Source organism: Somniosus microcephalus, chromosome 4, assembly GCF_052327205.1.
Source record: "Somniosus microcephalus isolate GS21.2 chromosome 4, FLI_Smic_1.0, whole genome shotgun sequence".
NCBI classification, from domain to species: domain Eukaryota; kingdom Metazoa; phylum Chordata; class Chondrichthyes; order Squaliformes; family Somniosidae; genus Somniosus; species Somniosus microcephalus.
Window position 1 is genome coordinate 61247455 of NC_140990.1, and position 9474 is coordinate 61256928.

A 9474-nucleotide genomic window follows, 5' to 3' on the forward strand; every position below is an offset into this window, starting at 1 on the left:
GGCCCAGGTTGTTGTTGCTTTCAGGCAGGGTAAACTCTGCCTGGAGGGCGGCAACACTTGAAACTTGTAGATTTAGGAGAAAACAGCCGGGAGGGCGGCACGCTTTTGTTCACGCCGAATCGTGTAGTAGGTAACGCAACCAGCAGGCTGAAGGGCTGGTGCGTCGTCGGCGGAGAAGGGGTCGTCGTTTTGCATGAGGGATGGGTCCTCGTGGTTCGCGAGGGATGGGTCCTCGTGCGCGAGGAGTACGTCCTCGTGTTTCGCAGGGGTGAGTCCTCGTGGTATCCCCGCGGGGCGCACTCCGATCTTGTGGGCCCAAACATGCTGTACCCCACGCTTGGAGAGATGTATACTTGCTGTTGCTTTGGACGTAGAGGCGGACGATCCATGTGGCGGTAGAAGAGTCGAATACGGAGACCGTGAGCACGTGCGTGGTCTTTGCTGCATCGATGTTCTCGGCGAACAGGGCTTCTACCTTCATAAAGCACGAGGGAGACCGTGGCTCCCTGGATTGCAGTAGTGACAGCGGAACAGCTGATGCTTCCATAGTGTGCTTCGTTTGTGAAAGACGTTCACAAACCCACCAATTGTAGCGCTGGTGGGCGACGGTTGCCGTTGGTCGTGCTCTACCTCTGTGAGATTGTTCGTGAAAAACGGGCTCACCTCCAAGCTGCGCTTCCTTTGCGAATACGTACGCAAAGACGGGGTCGCTTTTGGTGGAATCGATGTTAGGCGGTTGCTGTTCCGTGGTTGTTCGTCGGTTGTGCGTTGGTCGACTTGAGGGAAGATGAGGTTCAGGCGCACGTTGCTACCGTGAAAATCGTTCATGGATATGGGTTCACCAATTGCAGCGTTGGAATTGATGAGCTCCCGTACTCACGTCGTTGGGTCACCAATGTAGCGGTTCGTGTAGATCACCACTAAATAAGAGAGTTTGACATCGACGAACTATAAATAAGTTGTTTATTTACAGGAACAGGCTAATTACAGCAGGTAAGATAGCAGGTAAGATGGCTGACTGCATGAGCACCGTGGTGTAGGTCTTGTCCCAGCGGGGACTCCACGAGGACTGAGTTCGCAGTCCTGTGGGGAGCGTGATGACGTCATCGCGTTTGTGTTGTAACGTCATCACGTTGTTCACGTTTCCCGCGCTTAGGGCGTCACATGATGCGCGTCGTTGCATCGCTGGCCGTTGAGGCCGAGGTCGCGAGGCCGGGCTGTGCCGGTGCTTGCCGTGGGAGCGGAAGATCGCGTCGCTCCTGTCGGCTGGCCGATGCAGCTGAAGACGCTAGGCCGGGTTGTGCCAGCGCACGCACATCACGTCGTACGTGACGTGATGTCAGCACGCTAGGGCGCGTCTTAAAGGGGCAATGGCCCCAACAGGTAAGTTAAAAGGGCAACGGCCCCAAAAGGTAAGTTAAACATACAGTAAGGTAAGTTAAAGGGAATTATGTGTCTTTATGTAAGGTACAACCGGTGGTACCAATAGTATACAAACATCAATGCACTATTCCCTTATAACTCCAAACAATACCAACATACACCGTTCCCTTTAACTATTTAATTTCAAACACCACTCACCCCGGCGATCAAGTGGAGGAGTCTGTTTCCATCTGTACGGGTGATCAAACCCTCCGCAGTTTTCCTCACAAGTTGCCCTTTTCCCTTTCTAAACACCCTTTTATAATACAAAAGATCAAAGCCCGCGACAATAGATTGACACAAACCCTTCCCCTTTTGATTGTACTGTGGCAAAACCACTAAGAGACTCTTACAGAGAAAGAGGGACGGGGGGAGAGAGAGAGAGAAACTGGGGGAGAGAGAGAGAGAGAGACTGGGGGAGAGAGAGAGAGAGACTGGGGAGAGAGAGAGAGAGAGAGACTGGGGGAGAGAGAGAGAGAGACTAGGGGGCAGAACTAGGCCAATATCCATTAATAATCACTATCCAAAAAAGAGCCACCAAATTTTGGAAACACCTTAAAATGAGCAACCCCCAATGCTATCATTACGAAGCCCTGAAATGCCAAGAGAGGACCATAAAGAAGAATACCCTCAGTCAACTAGTCCTGGGGCTCAGTGAAGTAACTACTAACACTACAAACAATAACCAGCCCCAGGACAGTGACAGCGTAACACAAAGAATTCGACCCAATACAATCGTCACTAAGCAAAAGGAAAAATATCTGTCATATTGGGCAGAAACAACAAAAACCCAAAACAAACTCAATTGCTACTTGGCCCTAAACAGACAATACAGTATGGCTGATTACCTGACCATGGTAAAGGATAGCAAACTGAGAAAAACCTTGACAATGTACAGACTTAGTGCACATAGCCTGGCGATCGAAAAAGGTAGACACAGGCAGACCCGGCTACCAAGAGAGGACAGGATATGCTCTCACTGCAGTCAGGGAGTGGTGGAGACAGAGATGCACTTCCTCACAGCTTGTAGAAAATATCGGCATAAGGGAGAATTTCTACCCAAAATTCACAAAAATATGCCCGGAATTCAGAAATTTGAATGACGACCAAAAACTCCCATACCTACTAGGGGAAGAGAGAAATTGTGTAACCTTAGCGGCACACTATGTTACAGCTTGCCATAAACAGAGGGACAACCACTAAATATAAGTGTAAGAAGTCACACAACACCAGGTTATAGTCCAACAGCTTTATTTGAAATCACAAGCTTTCGGAGCGCTGCTCCTTCGTCAGGTGAAGTGGAGAAATGCATAAAGACACAGCTTATATAGTCAGAGAATCATGTCAGATGTTTACAGGTAACCTTTCCAACTGCCCTTTATCACACCTCGGCAGAGAGATAATCACAGCAGTCAAAGGTGTGAATGGTGTCCAAATGATAGCCAAGTTCCGCATCCATGAGGACGGCCTCAACCAAGATCTTGGGTTCATGTCACGCTACATGTAACCCCACCTGATGCAGGGTCATCCAGACTCGAGTCGACATTGGCTTGTTCTCTCTACACAGATGCGGCTGGACCTGCTGTGATTTCCAGCCAAAAAAAATGTTTTTTGTCTGTTTTTTTGTTTTTCATACAGACCCCAGCATCTGCAATATTTGACCCCTTGTGACCCCACCTCATTGTTCTTTGATGTAATGTTTCCCTGACTGACCTGTTTGGACACCATTCACACCTTTGACTGCTGTGATTATCTCTCTGCCGAGGTGTGATAAAGGGCAGTTGGAAAGGTTACCTGTAAACATCTGACATGATTCTCTGACTATATAAGCTGTGTCTTTATGCATTTCTCCACTTCACCTGACGAAGGAGCAGCGCTCCGAAAGCTTGTGATTTCAAATAAAGCTGTTGGACTATAACCTGGTGTTGTGTGACTTCTTACATTTGTCCACCCCAGTCCAACTCCGGCATCTCCACACCATGACTAAATATAAGAAAAGAGTACATACAAATTATATGAATGTATATTTATACACTCAGGGATATATCTGTTTATACACTGTAAGGATAGATCTGTATATTTTGTGTTCAACCATGAATGTTTTTCGATGCTTTGGCAACATAAGATGTACCTTGTCATGCCAATAAAGCGATTTGAATTGAAATTGAATTGACTTACATAATTGTCTGTAACCAATGTTATTACCTCTAGCATTAATTGTCTGTAACCAATGTTATTACCTTTCAAGTTGGCTCTGGTTAAACAGAGCTAGATCGACAACATCGCGATCTGACGCGATGATGTCATCACGTGGGTCACGTGACGTCCCCTTCGGTGGGAAACGTGATGACGTCATGATGTCAGAGGTAGGGGGCGGGGCCAGCCAGTCTTCGTGTGGATTGAAAGAGAAAAGACCTGTTTTGAGCTTCTCCTGTAGTTTCTTGTTTTGTAAAGTTCTTAGACAATAAATTCAGTTTGTTAACTTCCAGTAAGTTATAGATTCTATGTTAGGAGTGCAGAGACTCCTACATTGGTGACCCCGGTTCCTCGCGATCGTTTTTCGCGGTGAATGCCGAACACAGGCCAGTGATGGAGGCCAATGCAGTGGCCTTGAAGCTCCCCCAATTCTGGGAACAACAGGCGGCCTCTTGGTTTGTGCAAGCCGAGGCGCAATTTGAGCTCCGCAACATCGTTCAGGATCAGACCAGATATCTCCACGTGGTCTCCGCCCTCGAGAGCTCGATGGCGTCGAGAATCATCAGCCTGCTGGAGAGTCCTCCGACTGCTGACAAGTATGTCGCCATCAAGACACGATTGCTGCAGGTATTTGGTCTCACCAAAGCGGAGCGCGCTCGCCGTTTACTGGCTCTACCAGGGTTAGGAGACTCCAAACGCTCGGAAATGATGAGTCATATGCTGACTCTCCTGGGGTCCGAGCCCCAGTGCTTTCTGTTTCGCGAACTGTTCCTTACTCAACTTCCTGAGCAAGTAAAGGCGTCCCTCGCCCGAGCAGAAACCGCAGACTGTGTCGCGCTTGCCGAAGAGGCGGATAAGATTTACGTGGTCCGGCAACAATACTGCGCCCTCGCGCAATGCCCCGCCATGAAGAGCCCGGCCCCAGCTCCGACAAAGGCGCCTCCAATGACCGGTTTCTGCTACTACCACGCCCGTTTCGGCCCGAAGGCCCGCTGCTGCCGCTCGCTGTGCAGTTTCGTTACCAGACCATCGAATAGACCGCTGCGAGTCAAGCACGCCAGTCCCGGTACTTCCCCCACAGCCACGATGGCGATCGGTGCTTCCGGGAATCTCACCTACGTAACCGACTCCATCTCCGGCCGTCGTTTTCTATGCGACACGGGGGCGCAATGCAGCATACTGCCCACCTCGGTCATAGACCTTCGCTCCGGCAGCCGTAGTCCCCCTATGCAAGCGGCCAACGGGGGTTCGATCTGCACTTGCGGGAAGCGCCTCGTCCGAGTATGTTTCGGTGGACAGTTTTTCAGCTGGAATTTCATCACCGCTCAAATCTCACAGGCTCTGTTGGGTGCTGACTTTTTAGGCGTCAACGGCCTGTTGGTGGACGTGAAAAATCGACGCCTCGTTCACGCCGCCACGCTCGACGATATTTCGGGGGCGCGCAGCACGGCTGCGTCACACATGATTTCATGTGCGCGGCCGCAGCCCGACGATTTTGCCCGTCTCCTCGAGGATTTCCCCGAGCTGACAAAGCCCAACTTTTCCGCTCCGACCGTCAAGCATAGGGTGGAGCACCATATTTCGACTACCGGCTCGCCCGTTTACGCCAGGGCGCAACGTTTAGAGCTCAGCAAGCTAGCGGCAGCAAAGGCGGAGTTCGCCGTGATGGAAAAAATGGGGATCATCCGTCGGTCCAGTAGCCCCTGGTCCTCCCCTCTTCACATCGTCCCCAAGCCCGGTGGGGGATGGCGGCCCTGTGGGGATTATCGCCGCCTCAATGACATAACGACGCCCGACCGCTACACCATTCCCCATATACAGGACTTCTCAGCACATTTGGCAGGGACGTCCATCTTCTCCAAAATCGACCTCGTCCGTGGTTACCATCAGGTGCCGGTGCACCCTCAGGATGTTGAAAAGACAGCGGTAATTACCCCCTTTGGACTCTTTGAATTCCTGCGAATGCCCTTTGGGCTTAAGAACACGGCACAGGCGTTTCAGCGCCTCATGGATTCAGTCCTGTGGGACTTTGACTTTCCGTTTGTTTATTTGGACGATACTCTGGTTGCCAGCACCTCCAAGGAGGAACACCTCGAGCACCTTCGGGTCCTTTTCAGACGGCTTGAGCAGCACGGCCTCATCGTTAACTCGGACAAATGCCGTTTCGGCCTATCGCAACTGGATTTCCTGGGCCACCGCATAACCCCCACGGGGGCAACGCCACTTCGGGTCAAGGTGGAAGCAATTGCAGTGTTCCCGCAACCAAAATCCGTGAAAGCTTTACAGGAGTTCCTGGGGATGGTTAACTTCTATCATCGTTTCATCCCCAGGGCTGCACAGCTCATGCGTCCTCTATATGAGGCTCGCAGAGGCTCGATGGGAAAGGACCCTGTGGTATGGTCACAGGACATGGATCGTGCTTTCGAGGAGACGAAAGCTGCACTCGCCAATGCGACCATGTTAGCACACGCCCTGCCAGGAGCCACCATCGCTCTCATGACGGACGCGTCATGCTACGCGGTGGGGGCCATCCAGGAGCAGTGGGTCGACGGCGCGTGGCAACCCCTGGCCTTTTTTAGCCGCCAGCTACAATGGCATGAACGCCGGTACAGTACTTTCGATCGAGAGCTGTTGGCTTTGTTTTTGGCCATCCGCCATTTCCGTTTCCTCCTCGAAGGACGATGCTTCATCGCGTTTTTCGACCACAAGCCATTGCTGTTCGCAATGGCCAAGTCTGCGGAACCATGGTCGGCTCGGCAGCAACGGCAGCTGACGTACATATCGGAGTTCACCACCGACATCCGACATGTGGCCGGTAAGGACAACGTCGTTGCCGATTGCCTATCCCGTGCCACCGTCCAGGCCGTCCAATTGGGCATTGACTACACACAGATGGCGGTTGACCAAGCGGACGACCCGGAGACCCTTTTCGTTCGGTTCCAAACAGCCTCCAGCCAAGGGATGTGCCTTTCCATTCCGCAGGTACCACTCTGCTCTGCGATGTTTCACTGGGTGCAACCCGTCCGATCGTCCCGTCTAAAAGGCGTCGTACGATTTTCGATGCCTTACACGGCCTATCGCACCCTGGAGTGCGGGCATCACAAAAACTGCTGGTCTCCAAATTTGTGTGGAGGGGAATACGCAAAGACGTCAGGGACTGGGCGAACACTTGTGTTGTTTGCCAACGGTCCAAGGTGCAGCGCCATGTCAGAGCCCCACTCGCCACCTTCGAGGTCCCGGAACGGTGATTTGATCATATTCACATCGACTTAGTGGGACCACTCCCACCTTCCCGGGGCTTTACATACCTTTTGACGACGGTGGATCGCACCACGAGGTGGCCGGAGGCAGTTCCCCTGACGTCCACCACATCTGTGGACGTTGCTCAAGCTTTCGTTTCATCCTGGGTAGCCCGTTTTGGTGTCCTTGCGGATATTTCGTCGGATCGGGGGCCACAATTTTTGTCCGAACTGTGGAACGAGGTGATTTCCGTGTTGGGCGTTAAACTCCGCCGCACTACGGCCTATCACCCACAAGCGAACGGCTTGTGCGAGCGGTTCCACCGCTCCTTGAAGGCGTCGCTCAGGGTCAGCCTGCTGGATGCATCCTGGGTCGACAAACTACCGTGGGTGATGTTAGGACTCTGCACGGCGCCGAAGGAAGATCCCCAGTCGGCGGCGGCGGAGATGGTTTACGGGCAACCGCTTCAAGTCCCAGGTGAATTCCTGCCATTACCTACGCGACCATGGTCCGCGGCCACACAAAAAGAGACCCTCCGGGATGCAGCCCGCTGTTTCCGCCCAGTTCTGACCTCACGGCACGGTTTGTTTTCATCCAACTTCCCGGGGGAGTTGTCGAAAGCCAAGTTCGTGTTTGTGCACCAGGATGGCCATCGTACCCCGCTCGCACCGCCGTATGCTGGACCCTTCAAGGTTTTGCAGGCAGGGGACAAGAGTTTCGTGATTGACGTCGGGGGCAAACCGGATCACATCTCTGTCGATCGCCTCAAGCCTGCGCACCTGGACCTCGAACGACCAGTCGAGCTGGCGCAGCCTCCGCGCCGCGGCCGGCTGCCGGCCACTACCACACCTGACAACGCCATACCGCCTACCAGTTCACCGCCTGCTCAGCGTTTTCCCCTCCGGGAATTTCGGAGTCGGTCCAACAGACTTGTCCGACCTCCTCAGCGATTGACTCTTTTCGTTAAAGACAATTCTGGGGGGGCGTATGTGGCAAAACTACTAAGAGACTCTTACAGTGACTTACATAATTGTCTGTAACCAATGTTATTACCTCTAGCATTAATTGTCTGTAACCAATGTTATTACCTTTCAAGTTGGCTCTGGTTAAACAGAGCTAGATCGACAACATCGCAATCTGACGCGATGACGTCATCACGTGGGTCATGTGACGTCCCCTTTGGCGGGAAACGTGATGACGTCATGACGTCAGAGGTAGAGGGCGGGGCCAGCCAGTCCTCGTGTGGATTGAAAGAGAAAAGACCTGTTTTGAGCTTCTCCTGTAGTTTCTTGTTTTGTAAAGTTCTTAGACAATAAATTCAGTTTGTTAACTTCCAGTAAGTTATAGATTCTTTGTTAGGAGCGCAGAGACTCCTACAGTACCATCTTAATCTCGTTTTTCTGCCATTCTGTTTGATTTCAAACCACACAATAAAAAAAGAAATGTCTTCATCCTGTTGGATGTTTGACCATTATCACACAAAGCACTTCCTTGCTTATCATCAGTTTGAAAGGTTCTTCTTCTTAGGCAGTCCCTCGGAACCGAGGATGACTTGCTTCCACACTGAAGGTTAGTGAATGGGTTTCAATCCAGCGACAATCCTGAAATTAACATTTCCAAAAGATGTTCCAGACTCGGTGGAGCCAATTGTAAGTCTGGTTAACAGCTGGAGCGAGGAGTTTCGCTGGACAGGACCGTCAGTTGAATTTACACAAACACAGGCCATTGTGTGGTTCGATTGTTCCAGACACTTCCTTGATTAGCATATTCATGAAGTAAAAGGAGTCGTGTCTGTGGTTCTTATGCTGTTTAATCCAGAGTGTGTATTACACATTCCCTTTAAAAGTCTCGCTGGTCCCTCAGGTGATGCTGGGATACGAAGTTTGGTCAGGTTCTTATGATTGGTCAATTTCACAAAACTGCCTTTACAGACCAGCTGTTTGACCCTTTAATGTTGGTATCATTTGAGTTGAATGCGTTCTTGCTGCAGTAACTGGCTACACTCTCTGAGTTTCTTGTACGAGGACACCTAAATCTCTCTAAACACCAACATTTAATACAATAGCAAAATACTGCGGATGCTGGGAATCTGAAATAACAACAGAAAACGCTGGAAAAACTCAGCAGGCCAGGCAGCATCTGTGGAGAGAGAAACAGAGTTAACGTTTCAGGTCCAAGATTTAATAGTTTCTCACCTTAACAATATTCTGTTTTCCTATTCTTCCTACCAAAGTGAATAACCTCACATTTCCCCACATTACACTCCATCTGCCACCTTACTGCCCACTCACTCAGTCTATCTATCTCCCTTTGCAGACTCTGTGTTCTCACAGCTTACTGTCCCACCTAGCTTTGTATCGTCAGCAAACTTGGATACATTACACTCGGTCCCTTCATCTAGGTCATTAATATAGATTGTAAATAGCTGAGGCCCCAACACTGATCCTTGCGACACCCCACTAGTTACAGCCTGCCAACCTGAAAATGACCCATTTCTCCCTACTCTCAGTTTTCTGTCCGTTAACCATTCCTCTCTCCATGATAATACATTACCCCCAACCCCATGTGTAACAACCTTTTATGTGGCACCTTACCGAATGCCTTTTGGAAATCCAA